Here is a 16,735-nt window from a genome sequence, read left to right as displayed (position 1 = left end):
TGTTGTAACTTTTGTTCCATTTGGGGGTCAAGAGTCTAAGCCCAAGAACTCCAATGGATGAGTAGATATTTGTAGAATAAACAATACTCTTGTTTGTCCATTATTTACATCATAGAAGGTTGTCAGTGTTTTTAAAAACATCTTTATCAATGTGTAAGCCAAACTAGGGCTTTGATATGTCGGTCATATTTTTATTTTCATAAATTATTTCTCTTTTTTTGGTAAATGCTAAAGTGTTGAACCTCGTTAAGTTAAATTATGTTGTTGTAGCAAATCTTGGAGAAGAATTGCAACCCGAGAGAGAGAGAGAGAGAGAGAGAGAGAGAGAGAGAGAGAGAGAGAGAGAGAGAGAGAGAGAGAGAGATTTATTATTATGTGTACTTATTTATTTAATAATTAATTACACATGGTCCTCCACCCACCGAGTATAGTTTGGCATTGAGATTTAAATTTTAATTTTGTTTTATTATTTAAGTTTTAAATTAAAATTAAAATCATATGGAGTGTCAAATGTGAAAATGTAAAGTTTTTTTTAAAATCACAGTTACTATAGTAAAGGCTTAATTTTTAATGATAATATATGTAATTTAAACATAATCTCTAGGCTCATATATTTTATTTATGTGTAAAAATGTTAGTCATAATGCATGTAATTAATTATTCATGCTAGTTAGCTTGCAGGTCTTGTTTTTAATTTTTTTCCTACAATTGTTTGTAGATAAATATGGCACGCAGACAATCAACTCTTTTAGCAGTTCCTGGTTTCACATGTGTTGTTAAACTAACAAAGAAAAAGGCTAAATTAGTTTGTGAACAAAGCAAAGGAAAAGTTTTGAATGTCGAGGATATATCCAGTAATACTCAGGAAGACAAGGAGTTAAGGATACATAATGCTTGTGTAGGTGGAATGATGCACGGAATTTGTCCTTTGAGTGGGCATACTTTGATGCAAGTGAAGGGGGTATATTTTGTACTATTTGTTAGAAAATGAAAAACTGTAGAAGTGAGTTTGGAACATGTGGATCTATAAATATTCACTTGATCTAGGTTTAGAGTGTATGTAGCTTCCAATCAACATAGGTTAGTAGCATATTATGCCAATTATGATTCTAAAGCCTTAAAAGATGGGATTCAAAGATTCAAAAGCAATTGAGAGATATTGATCTCGGTTTATTAAACTTGTTTCAAAGTGCTTATTACATTGTAAAAGAAGATCTTGCCTTTATCAAGTTTCCAACGCTTCTTGATTACTATCAATGTGTGGTGGGCAATCACCAAAAGATTTATACAAGAATGACAAGGCTGCTGCCTTGTTTGCCTCTTATATAAGTGAATCAATATGCAACTATGTTATTGAGAATGTGAAGTTTTTTCCTTTTATGGATTTTGGTGGACGAGTCAACTGATATTTCAGTTGTTAAACATTTGATTATATACAGGAGGCTACATGATTGACTCAAAGCCATGCATATCTTTCTTGGGTTTGTTGGAAATCAAGTATTGTACTACTGCAAAGGGATTAGAGTCTTCGCTTGTGTTGCCTTTTTGAATGGTTATGGTCTTGATCCTTCAAAGCTTGTTAGCTTTGGAACAAATTATGCAAGTGTTACAAATGAGCTTGCAATATTACTCGGTAAAAGAAGTCCTCTCATGACTACTATACATTGTGTTGCATTATAAATAGGACACATTTGTGTGTGCTTGATGTCTTTATAGGAGCTGCATATGCCAAGTTTATTGACTCCACATTAAATGCGATTGCTAACATGTTTAGGAAAAGAGCTAAGAGGACAGCAAGGTTAGCACAATTGCAAGAAGAGTTAGATTGTCCACATCTTAGAATGGAGAAAATTCAAAAGCTAAGCTGGATTAGTAGACACAAAATCATGGTAAAGGTATGTGAGGTCTTGGAGCCTTTTCTCTTGTGCATTAAAGAAGAGAATGAAAGGCTATATAAGATGGTTGCAAATTTCAAGTTTCTATACATGTTGCACTTTTTGGCTGATATGCTTGATCACTTAGCTACTCTATCTCTTGTTTTCCAAAAAGCTTTGCTGATGTGACAAACATCCCTAGTTTGATAGGGTCCACATTTGCAATGTTGGATGTGGAGTTTGGTGTCGGTCCTTTAGATATCAATGTGAATATTTGGGAAAATGATGGATTTAGATTTCCATCTATACTAGAGTTTGGTTGGGCAACATGGTTGGTTATAAACATTGCGAAAGGCAATGAAGGGAAATATGCAATATGGTGTTCAGATAGAAAGGTGTGCAATTGGTAGTGATTTATCAGAAGATCTTGATTTTTAAACACAGTTATGCTTGGAAGTTAAATAAATCAAGTTTGTTGATTCATCCATTTTCAAGAATTTTAATATCCTCAGTCCTCTTGGATCTCCTTCTTCTATAGAGTTAAAGAGCTATGGGGCACTTAAATTAGATACATTGGTTAAACATTCTGGGAATGCTATCACTTTATCACTTTACAAGAAGGCACTCAGATTGACGCATGAATGATAGATGAAAGATCTTTAAGAAAGGAGTTCCATGTCTTTAAGGTACAAGGTGTATCTGATTGGAAAGGGAAATCTCTCCAAGACACATGGAGTTTAATTGGTAGAAATGAAGTTGGCGTGTGAAGTATCCTAAGTTGTAATGTTACAATGCTATGGCACTTTAGTATGTGAAAGAGGTTTTAGTGTGCAAAACATCATTAAAAAACAAGTTGGAAACCGTTTGGAGACTAAAATTATGGATGATGTTCTCATGCAGATATCCAAGGTCCTCTACTCATGTCTTTTGATTTTATAGATGCCATTGGATTATGCAGAGCTAAAGTAAAGACATCAAGACATGCTTATACGCATGTAGATTGAATGAAGGCTTTCTTTGGACTTGGAAGTTAAGAATTATGTTGGACTTAATTTTTTGTAACTCAGGTCTCTGATGTATATATCATCGAAATTACTCAAGATTTTCAGACTAGTATCTTTGAAAGTTTTATATTTGATAAATTTAAGTCTTTATAATATCTTATGAATTTTTTATTTTAAAAGTGACTTATTGTTGTATCACATCTTAAAAAGTTTTTTTAATTTCACTTTTTGCATGAATTTTTTTTCACATGATGTATTTGAACATTTGTTAATTTGTACATATAACCCTGAACTTCAAGTCCAGATTAACATATAACCCTGAACTGTCAGTTAGCAATTTTTATAGCTTGCTTTATTTTAGATGTTCCGTGAACAATGCACAGGACTCTGTAGAGGAGAACAGTAGTGAACCCCCCCCCCCCCCCCCCCCCCCCCGCCCCCCCAAAAAAAAACAATGATGCGGCTGGCGAGACTGATGCAAAGAAAGGTGCGCACTGCGCAAAAGGTGTGTTGTATATATGCCTCCGCCTCTTCATGGGGCGGGAGGTCTCAAGCACATGGCGGGGCGCGGGCCCTGAGGCTTGAAGATGCGTGTGGTGTGGACACGGTCTGGTCACTTTGGGGCCTGGGCTTTACACTCACATCAAGCGGTGTTATAAAATTTACGCGTCGTCTAATTTCTAGCTCCGGTTGGGACTATGGAGAAGAAACTCAAACTTGGTTCAAACATACGCCTAGAACGGTAGTCAACCAGTCCCCCAAAAAAAAAACAATGATGCAGCAACTGATGCAAACAAAGGTGCGCTATGCGCGTGGAGTACACAGGCGGGGCCTGGAAAGGTATCTTTACCAGTGCTCACCAAAAATGATTTTTTAAGCAAGTGGAAAAAACCCCTACTTCTAATTCAAGCAGAGATTTCTATTATAGGTTGGTTTTCAAATGGCGCCATGTCAAGTATTCCAGTTTTTCAAAGCCAAAACAACAATCATTTTAGTTTTTAAAAGAGAAGCTCTTAGCTAACCAAAAACCATTTAAAAAACACAACTCTAAAACTAATCCTCTTTTAGTATGTTGTCAAACAAAGCTTTTTGCATAAAATAACTGCTCACAGTAGTAGAGACCAACTCAAATTTCCTCCCGCTTTCCCATTTTGTAGCCATTGAGAATACCTCCAAGAGTCCAATGCGAGTCCAATGCATGTTGACACATAGTACTACAAAAAGTAGGCAAGTATGGACTATAGAAAACATCAATGAACCTTGCAAACAATGAAGATTATTAGTTTTTTTTGGCCTTAGACATGGTAGGGGGTACTTATTTACAAGCTCAAAAAGTAAGGAAAAAAAAAGAACGTTAACACCACACCCACCACATCTAGAAAAGAAAAAATATACAAATGGACTGAAAAATCAAAGAGAGAGTAGAACAATGACAAAAAGATATTTGAGAGAGAGAGAGAGAGAGGAGTCAAAAATACCCTTGACTCACTGAGAATTTAACTAGGTAGAAACAATTCAAAAATATGTAGTATATACTATGTAACTATAGTATTATTAATATTATATATTTTTTAAAAGTTATATATATTCCATATACTTTAAAGTAAGGACATACTTACACATAACCTTTGAAAAAGAGGGAAGACTTTTGTCCTACACATTACCCTTGAAAAAGAGGGAAAACTTTTGTCCTACAGTAAATATCAAATTTCCTTTTTTTTAAAAGATGACATTTTTTTCCTTTAGTTCCAAAGTTTGCCTGAATAAAATACACTAAAGGGCGGTTTTTCGTGAGCACTGGTCTTCACTATCTAGCGTACGGCTATTACGGTAGTCCGTGCGTTGCAAAGCCAGTGATGCGGCGACGGCGGTCCGTTCATGATTAACGCATTTCCTGCTGCCACTAGCTGGAGCCTGGGACGCGACGTCAAGTACTATCACTAACGGTGGGGAGCATTTAAAAGGAGGTCGTCGCATACAGAGATCGACGTGCAGCGCTTTCTCTGCGCTGGGTGTTCTCTGCTGCTCTCGCTCCGGCTGCCCTTAAATAAGGGTTGGTATCCGCCAGGCCTCGGATCGGACACTCGAGGCATCGAGTTGAGTGCACTAAGAGGGAGACTGTTCACTCGCTGTTCTCATTCCATGGCCGAGCAGAAGACCTCCAACATCGGGAGCGACGTGGACGGTGGTGGGCGATGCCGGGATGTCCTTGCACGGCGTGACACGACGTGAGCCCACCTTCGCTCTCTCTGCGCTCTCCCTGGCCAGCAGCAGATCAGGCCCCCAGTCGAAGCATCAGCAAGATGATGACGAGGGCCGTAGCCCCTTCGTGTTGCCCGTCGACTCGGAGCACAAAGCCAAGAAGATCAAACTGTGGTCCGTGGCGAAGCCGCACATGCGAGCCTTCCACCTTCTTCACCTGCTTCGTCTCAAGCTTCGCCGCCGCGCCTCTGCTGCCCGTAATCCGCGACAACCTGGACCTCACGAAGCAACACATCGGCGATGCCGGCATCGCCTCGGTGTCCGGCTCCATTCCTGTCCCGACTGCTCATGGGCGCCCTCTGCGACCTGGTAGGCCCCCGCTACGGCTGTGCCTTCCTTGTCATGCTCACGGCGCCCGCCGTGTTTTGCATGGCCACCGTCCCCACCCCTGTCGGATTCCTCCTGGCACGGTTTTTCATCGGCTTCTCGCTGGCAACCTTCGTGTCCTGTCAGTTCTGGATGAGCACCATGTTCACCGCCGATATCGTGGGCACCGTCAACGGCACCACCGCCGGCTGGGGAAACTTGGGCGGCGGGGCCACGCACCTCATCATGCCCTTCGTCTTCGACCTCATCCGTGGCCCCATCGGATCTCCGAGCTTCACAGCCTGGCGCCTCGCATTCTTCGTGCCCGGCGTGATGCATATCCAGATCGGGCTATTGGTTTTGACCTTGGGACAAGATCTTCCCGACGGCGACCAAGTCCCTCTTCAAGGTAAAGTTTTTTTTGAGAGCGCCGCCTGTTGTCGTCAGCCAAAAAAGCACACTCGCTTTACAGAAATTAGGCATTTTGAATCTTGATCAACTTAAGTAAATGGTCTTTTCCGTGGGCACCGGTGTTCCTCTACGCCATCACCAACTACAAGACCTGGGTGTTCGCTCTCTCCTAAGGCTACTGCTTCAGAGTAGAGCTCACTGTGGACAACATCATAGGCCAGTACTTCTATGACAGGTTCAACCTCCCCCTGCACACCGCCGGCATCGTGGCGTCGGTGTTCGGCATGGCGAACCTCGTGACTCGCCCCTTTGGAGGCATCCTCTCCGATTGGACGGCTCGGAGGCTTGGAATGAGGGGTCGCATCTGGACGTTGTGGATCGTGCAGACGCTGGGCGGCCTCCTGCATCCTGCTGGGCCACCTCGGGAACCTGCCTGCGGCCATAGTGGTGATGATCATCTTCTCGTCCTTCGCAGAGGCGGCCGCAGGAGCCACCTTAGGAATCATCCCCTTCGTGTCCAGCAGGTACGTCGATGATAAAATCATTAAAGCGAACCCCTGCATTCACATTCGCTGCATTGGCAGCTTTAATCATGCCTGGTCTGCTGCAGATCGCTGGGCGTCATCTCCGGGATCATCGGTGCCGGCAGGACCGTGGGGGCTATGCTTACGCAGCTCATCTTCTTCACCAACTCCAGCTACTCCACCGAGACGGGCATCAGCCTCATGGGCATCATGATCGTGTGCTGCACGATCCCTGTGGTGGGCGTCTACTTCCCGCAGTGGGGCGGGATGCTATGGCTCCCCTCCAAGAAGAGGCCTACTACGCCAAGGAGTGGTCCCGCGCGGAGCAGGACAAGGGAATGCACCAGGCCAGTCTAAAGTTCGCAGACAACAGCGGAGGAGAGAGGGGAAGACGGGTCACCTCCGCGCCACCCCGCCGCCTCGGGCGTCGCATAGTGTAGCGCTAAAAATCCCATACAATAATCAAAGTCGTTTGAAACACTTTATTACGATGTAAAATTTCTAGTACATATAATATAGCAAGCAATCATAATCAAACTTCTATCTTGTTCAGTACATCTAATATAGCAAAGCAATCATAATCAAACTTCTATCTTGTTCAGTACATCTAATATAGCAAAGCAACCATAATCAAACTTCTATCTTGTTCCCTCATTCTGCATCTCTTCCACTAATAAGAGGCACAAGTGATTCAACGAGCAAACCAACACCGTGCATGTGTATCGATGAACCCAACAAAGGAAGCAATCTGGTGGATCGACTAGCAAGTCCCCCTCTAACGTAGAACATGCTCTAAAATGTAGTATCAAGTCACTGTGGAGCAGTACACATAAGGAAATGAGAAATACAAGATTCATTTAGTACTACATTGTGATCAAGTAGCAAGAAGTTATATCAATCATGGGACTTTAGTCTCGATAACTTGTCATTCTTTGAGGTGAAAAGGCTTTGACATGAAGTCCTGGATATGGTTGGTATTCAAAATTGTCTAATTTATTCTAACATTGTTACATGATCTCGGTTCAAAAGAACCTATTAGGAAACACGATATAAGCACCCAGTCCCTTTAGAGTTGTTTTGAGGCTATAGATGAGGTTTACTTTTCGAGTTGACAAGATCTTTCTTGAGTACGAGCGACTTCTATTATGAGACCACAATTGATATATATCATGTGGATGTTACACTACATACATAAACACAGTGAAATTCAAGATAATCATGAATGGTTCATGTGAGTATACCTCGTAGAAGGAAATTTTGATGCTCCTCAGATCTACATCTATCATGCATCTTGAAACCCCGCCATGTGTTCATGTTCGATACTTGGCACTTCCCTAATATATCACGAGTATTGACAAGCTAATGTTATGCTATTTAGCATCTCGATTTACAGAAAAGAAAGAGATCATCCATAAAAACAATGAATCAAAAGACTATGAATCAAGTGTTTCTTTTACCATGAAAGATAGAATAATACAGTTAACCAACACAATAGGCCATGTTTGCTATTTGGATGATTGTATAGAGAAAAAGTGGATCCCATCAAGTGCTATTCTAAGTCATTGATCAAAGGGTTCCCTTTTGAAGACTCACCCTTCTCATTTAATGTGTTGAGATGCTTCACAATCTGTAGGGATTCTAAACGTTTCATTAATGCTAAATTATGAAAGTTATGGAAATCCCAAAATAATACTATATTATGAGGTTTAAGAGGGTAATGTCATAGGTTTTTTCTTGGCACTTTTCTAATTGTAGACTCGTCTTTAAATCATGTCTCATTGCACTTAAGATAATGCATGCTTTCTTTATATTCTCCTCTATACAAAATAGTATCATTGATGCCCAAAGTGGTACAACACCAATGCCTTTGAACTATAATTTTATTTGTCTCGAGGATATGTATCATTGGTTTTCACATTGGCGTTTTCGTCAGCATCATAACAACATGTTGCGGGGATGTAGGAGCACTTTGGAAAGCAAGGATGCCGGGGCTCATACGTTAGCCATAACAGTGTTTCTTCACTGCTAGTAGAGCTGCTCAATAACATTTTTTCAGTAATAGTAGTGAAAAAATTATGGTATTGTACTGGGAAAAAAATCTAGAGAGTAAATAAAAAATGCATTTAAGTTATGCAAGGTACAAATTTCATTGAACAAAGTACTTAATTGAAATCTGAGTACAAGGTATGAGGGACAAACTCAATACCAAATAGTGCAAAAATAGTAAGGAGTACAAAGCTTGATTAATTATGCATAATGTTTCGCACTCACGATAAAATATCTCCTAGCACCACAAGTTCTCATATCATGTTAGGGTTGAGATTGAAGGCATCACTATTGTTGCAGATCCTATGACCCAACCATAAATCCTTATCTTTGATGGTGATACACTTGGCATGGATAGCTGCCAATTGTCCATCATGCAATAAATCAACCAGATAATGTTCAGCTTGTTGTTTGAATTCCCATCAATGCTTGGGCTGACCAGTGATCAATGAAATTACAATAATATTATGTATACATCTCCTTCTAGATGTCTTTTGAAGATCTTGCATCACTTCCCTAACCAGCCTTGCACAAGGGGCCTTTGGTATAAGCAAATCCATTTCCTTTTAATACTTGCTTATCGCTTGGAGGGTAACAATGCTTGGTCTTCATCTTCTCTTTCTGTGAGGTGGATGTGGTGGAGGACCCATTGGAGCTCAAGTTGGAGGAGATCTTGCATTTGCAAAACCTAATGGTGGGGGAGCAGCAGCACAATTGTCGGATAGTGTACGTTCACTATCAGTTTTGTGGTTAGGATTAAGAAGGGGGTTGTGGTCGTACTTTAACTGGGGTTTTAGAATCAGACTTCTTCATGCATGACATACTACTTCTCGAGAGTGAAGTGGAGTGAAGTGAAGTGAACTTAGATGACTTTTTATATTCACAATTTTGATAAGACATACTAAAGAAAATATACATACGTATATGTGTGTGTGTGTGTACATATATACACAAATATATGTATGTGTACACACACGCACACACACAAATAAAAACTAAATAAAGTATCCTTATCACAGATTAATATGAATACTAACATTAGCATTATTAATTTTTTATTCGATTGTTGCATCAACAAAGTTCTGCATTTACTAAAGACTACCATAATTAGATTGTTCTATACATTTCCATTGACTACCAATCCTTTCCTGAGACCTCAAGAAGTTTCCGTGGTGTTCTTTTTTTATTAGACGTCTCAATCTATACTCTTCTCATTGTATGTCATTTTAAAAGTTCACTAGTTTCATGAAATATACAAAGGTAGAGATGCTACCATGAGAAAAGAACGCACAAGTTTTTGGTTTATCGACTCATCAAGGTTAATTTGTAACACCAAAGAACCCTATGTTCATCTGGAGCACTGTCAAACAAGCATTTTTTTTCAAGGATCCAAATGGGAATGCATGGTGGTAGATAGTGCATGTAAATCCACGTGGTCAATGAATTTTAACGACACTACCTTTCTCCCTTGGGTGTGGGAAATATAAATCCTCGAGATGTCTAGCGAGTCTGGCTCGACTCGTCTGAGTTGTAGCACTTGGATATCAAAAAACGACGTAGGCAATTCTCTTTCCATTAGACATACGAGCTCTATACATTCCAATTTTTTGCGTGATATCTCTTGGGTGTCTATCTCCTTTGATGTGATCCATCTAGTCAATGATAATTAGAGATTTCGTTAAGGAATATCAAGAATAAATAAATAAAAAGCGATAAATGAAAATACATGAAATAGGGACTTACCTAATAAATGAACCTAGACGATATGTTGTATCTCGAATGGCCTCCATTAAGCATCCATTAAGCATCCATCAACAATGAGAAGGGGTAACACATGCTATAACATAACCATAATACATATTAGTATATATACAAAATTTAAAAGGTGTTGAATATCACAATAGAGAATGCTTACCTTAAGAAAGTTATGCTAATCATGCATCTTTAGTCCAAACAAAGAATTATCATATGTAGTAAACATGTTTCAAAGGGAAGTGCCATAGCTTGTAGGTGTATGGATTGATCTCATCCCAGAATTAATAGTGTTTATCTCTTCCTATGTAAGCACCCAGGGTGCTACATGATATGTTGTCTTTCCTGTACTTTTATCTACAATAGGCCATAAAAATGGTTTGACTCTTTGTTCTTTCAAATCCATTCTTGCAGCTTCAGTATATTTAAGTCCCATGGGATGTTTCCATAGTGAGTGTCCAACATTTTTAAAGATATGAATTGGATCAAGAAGATGCATAATTTTAAAGTCCTTCCAATACTCTAGTTGATACCAAATAGAAATATTTGGTGCCATTGATTTTTTCTCTCTATCTCTGTGAGATTTGTCATCTTCTTCATTGCTTGTCAACTTTGAATTGGGATCTATAATAGGACCAACATCCATTTTCTATACCAATCTGCAGGAGTCATCTATGCGGGGACATCCTTGTCTCAACCTTTCCATTAAAACGTCTTGCTTGTTGCAACGATCTCAATATGTTTCCCTCGCGTAGAAATCTTCTATGTGGAAGATATATGTTCTTCTTCAATTTTTCTCTATACTTTGATTGTAACTGATCGCTACAAGGTGGACATGCCTTATATCCCTTTGTTAATAGACTTGTGGTGAGTGAACAAAGTGATTACGTAGGCGTTATTCAATCACCTTTTTTTATTGTTAAATGTATGAAGAAATGACATGTGGTGGTTGTTATGATATACTTGACCAACATCCATAACTAGGAAAATCATGAATTGTGTATGTAATAATGCCTCGTAGTATAAAGTTGTGTTTGCCTTTGGTCTTGGACATGTCAAACACATTTATTCCTTTCCATAGCTCTTGCATATCATCAATGAGCGGAACCAAGTATACATTGATATCTTTTACTTATCGTTTTCTTGAATTTTTATGCATCCTTTATTAAGCACTAGGAAATATACATAAATAGTAAAATAAAAAAACACTAAATAACACATATCCCTTGAATTATCAAGCTTAATATCAAGTTCTCTTTTTTGATGGATAAGAATGGTTGTACGTTATAGTTGATAAGAACTACTGGCCAAGTTGACCATCTTGTGGATTGATTTGAGAAGGGATTGGTTCCATCAAGTCCAACATCGAGCTTTAAGTGATGAGGTTCTTCTCTAAACTCTGGCTAGGTTCTATCAATGTGTTTGAAAGCTTCCCAATAAGATGGAACTCGTAGGAATCCATCCATGCTCTTATTGCTTTATGCCCAATCTATAAGCTTTGCTAACTCTATGCTTTGAAATATGTATTTCACACACGCACTAAAAGAGGTGGGGCCATTATTGACACATTTTTTGACGCTTTAGAACTAAGCTCAAAAACCCCAAAACATCGAAATACTCGTGGAAATACGCATCGAAATGGAAACGTCAAACTCTGTGTCAAAATACGCGTTGGAGTATGTGTCGAAATAAGTGTCTTTTTCCACTCTTATTTCGACCACATTTTTGATGGTTATTTCGACTGTTATTTTAACACTTATGTCGACACATGCAGGAAAGATTCGACGGATGCAGGAAAATGCAAGAAAATATCGACGCTTATTTTGACGTGTGTAGGTATAAATGTTTTTTTGGCATAATGGTACATCCAGCTACAATCTAGTAGGCCGGATGCACCATTATGCCAAACTTATAGAGTACCAAAGTCAACTGTACTCTGATGTGAAGAACAGTGAATTTGTTGGAAAAGTTGGAGTGCCAGAACGTTTTTGACATTACAAAGTATGTACATTGTACACAAGTACAAACAATGGCCAAATTATATTGCAAGATATGAAATTTACATATCAAAGACCATATTACAAGCTCTGATGAGATGAGTCGACAAAAGACCATAGTATGATATGGAAAGCCAAAATGGTTTTTATACTCGATGACCAAAATTGCATAAAGTAGTTGCATACAAGCTCAAACAAAGATGTGAGCTGAACAAAATATGTATGTACAACAGGAAAGACATGGGCAAGGCCACTCTATGTGGAGCCCCCCTCACTCAGGGTCAGGTAGTATTTGTCCCTGCAAAAACCATACAAGACGCTTTTTTTGGTATACAAAACAACGAGCTAACATGCAATGGAAAAGAAAGTATACAAATCATAAGGTTAAGGCTTTCCGCACTTACCATATCTACAACATTCCCCCAATTGAGGTTGACGTCTTCTCGCGCAACCTTCTCCAAAAAAAGAAAGTACGTGTTATGGCCGCGAGCAATGTCCTCCTCTTCTCCCATTGCTGGCCAACTAACCACTTCATTCTAAAAGTACCATAACATAAAAACAATAAACATAACATAACATCAAATGAAACTTAGAAGATAAGCATCGATACTTACAAAGTAGACATGGAATGTGTCCCAACCACTGCTTCCAAAGTGAGAGCTTCCTACGCTCTCCATTCAGGCTTTCACCCCGCATCTTCTTGTTACTTGTAACATTGGAGATTTTTTGCATACTTTTGCTTCTCCTCATTCCAATCCTCGATGTTGATGCACCAAGGCTTCTCACCCCCTACCTTCACTCTCCTGGTCACATCTCACCACCAATGTTTCATGACATCCACCATGTGGTCCTGTATCCACCTTATGAGGATGACATGACTACGGACGGCCGGCTTGTACTCATCCTTGATTTGATTAATGATTATTTCTTTCTTACCTTTATCCAAATTTGGCCATAAAGTCATAAAGTCATTAGTAAAGACAATGTGGAAAAGCTCGCGAATGCGGCTCTTCATCTCTTGCCCGACATCATCCAAAACCACATTGTTATTAAGAATTTTATAATATTTTTTCCCATTGGGTGTGGGGTGTGTGTCTAAACATCGCCGAATGATCGTGAGCATGGAGTGCTTCTAGCGTTAGATATGGAAGGATGCTCATGTGGGGGCATAGACCCATCCATGCCTGCACTTGGACAACAACTGCCTCCACCTCCACCACTCGAGCGTTGTCCTCTGTGAGCATTGGATGAGGTGAAAGCTCCAACCTCTTCTCTACCAGCATTGTAGAACCCCTAAGTTCCTCTCTTTTTTCTTTGTACACAAAGACAATGTCATGGAGAGAAGATTGCATCTCTTAGCATCCTTCGCATGTCCTCCAAATAACTATAACCAGAGTTCATTCTACACTACCCTTAGACATACCCTTAGACAGTGTCGTGGAGAGAAGATTGCATCTCTCAGCATCCTTCGCATGTCCTCCAAATAATTATAACCAGAGTTCATTCTACACTACCCTTAGACATACTATCTCTCAACATCCTTCACATGTACTCTAAATAATTATAACTAAAGCTCATTCCTACACTACTCTTAGATATAGCATCACCTACATTCATGATAATGACTATCATGATCAAACATCAACATACACATACTATGAATTTTTGCCACCACCACATATGTACATGATATAGGCTACAATTTCTTCCCCCGCCACCCTTATCCATATTGTATAACAAGAATTTCCTTCATGAAAACAAATGCCTATGTGGTTAGAAATTTTCACCCATAGGCTATATGATGTCTACCTCTAATATTATCCCGCCGAAAAATATTTCAATTTTCTACTCGTTTAACATGTTGAGGTTTACTCAAGCCTCCATAGTTACCATCTTTGAAGTCTACCTTTACACACCTATAAGTTGACCTCTTTAAATTCTTAACATTGGTTGTATATCATGCTGCCCGCTATCTGCTTATAAATAATAGAGTAAATAATTATGTTATGCAAACAGTCAAGGTATGTATATAATAAAGGCTTTGTTATTTGGGTCTAGAAATAGACTCAAGGATGTTTGTAGAATTTTTTATAAATTATGGAGCTTATGTTGTTATGTATTCTAATAATTTTTGAGTGCTTGTCAAATAATGTGCATACTTATACATAGTGGTAGAATTTGTCCCAAGAAAGTCCATTAAAAAAGTGTCTTACGGTCATGAAATTTATAAAATAAATTTTTATTTGAAAAAGATTGATATTTCTTTAAGTTTTGTAGACTCCTATGTCATTTTGTAAGTCAAGCTTATTTTTATGTCACAAACAACAATAGTTTATAAATCTACGAAGGTCACACGTGTTCTCAATCTTGAAAAAATTACAAAATTCATGTAATTTTTAAATTTATACATGGAATTCTAGATGTATTTTCAAAAGACTATGTTTTTATACCATTTTTGAGATTTCACACATTTAGGGAGGGAATCTTTTTAGGTAACCCTTGTCAGTTACCTATTTTTCTCGCAAAATAGTGTTTTAATAGAAAGCTAGAATTATCTCATTTAAGTGTATTTGGTTTGCTTGCATATGCCCTCATTCCTCCACACCATGTCAAAATAATAAACTAAAACTTGAGCAAATCTTTGAAATTTTCTATCTTATATGGTAGTATGTAGTGTACTTTTTTAGCGAATTTATCTCTAGAACCCAACTAAAACTAGAACATTTTGGCGATTTATACTAAAAATATTTTTGGTGAAATAGCTCGACAATATCAAAGACCCCTCTAAAAAAACCCTTAGTCAAAAAATTGCCCCTATTTTTTCCTTGCTCACTGGCTACATTTCTCAAACTAGAAACTATGTATTCCATGGGCATTACAACATCCACCCCATAGGTTAACCAAAACGAGTTATACCAAGTTCCAAATTTGTATTATGTTTGGTATGGCCATAGTGCACATGTAAGCTTATCGTCCTGATCCATTCTATTGGCTTGAACTGTCTTTGTTAAAATGCCACATAAGATTTTGATCATTCTCATTAGTTAAGGGTAATAAGGTGATAATTTTCTATCATAAAGCCCTTCATGAGGTAATCAATCACCTCATTGACAAAATGTGACCCCCAATGGGCCTATCTTCGGCCCACTTGGTGAAATAACCTCTTGTTATAATGATGTAGTAGGCTTGGGTTGAACGGACTAATGAGTCCTCCAAAGATTACTGGACTACTAGGGTGAGGGGCATCATGTCCCTATTTTGTGGTCATAACCTTTCATAAATTACGTCACATTTTCAAACAATGTTAGCCACCATAGTCTTGCTTGGAGAACTTTTTGTGTGGCACTTATCTAGCAAAGTGTCCTTTATATAACTCATATAATTATCCTGCTACTATTAGTCGATATGGTGCCACTAGCTTGATAAGCCACCATATCTTTTCAGGGATCGATATTGCAAAAATCCATAAGCAAGGTATACTAATATTTTATCACTTCAAAGATGCATCATGTCAATGTTGAACAAGAATAGATCATCATCTATTCTAGTGGGAGAATTTTCCATTAGGAATTCGTGACTTATGTTTGATCAGCTAGAACATGTTATGTTGCTTTTCTTTACACAAAACAGTGATTGTAAAGTCAATCTCTAAGATTAGGAGCAACCATCGTGCAATCCATCCCCCATGGTGCAAGGTTTCTTGATAAGATACAACATGGCCTAATAGTCCACAAAGAATATAAATTCATTGGCCAAGAGATAGTGTCTATACTATTCTAACGCATAACCATGGCCAACCCTTGTCTTTCTATGATTGTGTAATTCATTTTAGCTTCATTGAATTTCCTACTCCTAAAATAAACAAGGCAGTCTAATTTATGCTCCCTTGTTGGTTATGCTAGAACACACCCAATGGAAAACTTTGATGCATTAATATGCATAGGGAAGATTATCTCCCAATTTGGGGATCTTAAGATAGGTGCACTTACTAAGGCCTTGTTAAGCTCATCATATGTTTGTTGACATTTGTCGGTCCATTTAAATACCAAGTTAGTAGTCTATATAATGGCCTTGTAATTCTCACATAGAATACAATGAATCTTCTATGGTACATAACATATTCCATAAATATTTCTATTTCTTTAAAATTAGTAGTAGAGTTAATTCCAAAATCAATTATAAGAAATTTTACTTTGCTTTCATCCATTAAGATACTATTTTTTAGACATAATGTGTCCTAGTATAACCCCATGCTTTATAACAAATTTGGTATTTTAATGGGTTTAAGGATATTTGCTTTTATTAAAACCTTAGAAATACTTTTCTTAAACAATCTAGGTGGAGTGAACACACAAATAGTCAATGGAAACTTCTAACTACTGCAAATAGTCCTTAAAAGCTGTGTACATGAGCCATTGAAATGTTGCAGGGGCATTGATAAGTCCAAGGGGCATAACCCAATAGGAAAGAATATGGTGCCATAGTGGGTGAATGTGATCTTATGATTATTCTCATGAGCGATGGAACACTTGGTTAGCTAGAGAAACCTTCCAAGAAGC

At 38.5% G+C, this 16,735-nt stretch overlaps 1 pseudogene across 1 annotated transcript; it reads left to right on the top strand.

Annotated features, from left to right (window-relative positions):
* Positions 1 to 4,909: 4,909 nt before the first annotated feature.
* Positions 4,910 to 6,821, top strand: LOC147628078 (high-affinity nitrate transporter 2.1-like; annotated as a pseudogene). The gene is made up of 3 exons (XR_015268221.1): positions 4,910 to 5,897; positions 5,966 to 6,381; positions 6,468 to 6,821. The product of XR_015268221.1 is annotated as a high-affinity nitrate transporter 2.1-like (transcript).
* Positions 6,822 to 16,735: the final 9,914 nt, after the last annotated feature.

This window comes from Cibotium barometz, chromosome 20 (assembly GCF_041138505.1).
Source record: "Cibotium barometz isolate CiBa-2024 chromosome 20, ASM4113850v1, whole genome shotgun sequence".
NCBI classification, from domain to species: Eukaryota; Viridiplantae; Streptophyta; class Polypodiopsida; order Cyatheales; family Cibotiaceae; genus Cibotium; species Cibotium barometz.
This window is presented reverse-complemented; position numbering and strand designations above follow the sequence as displayed.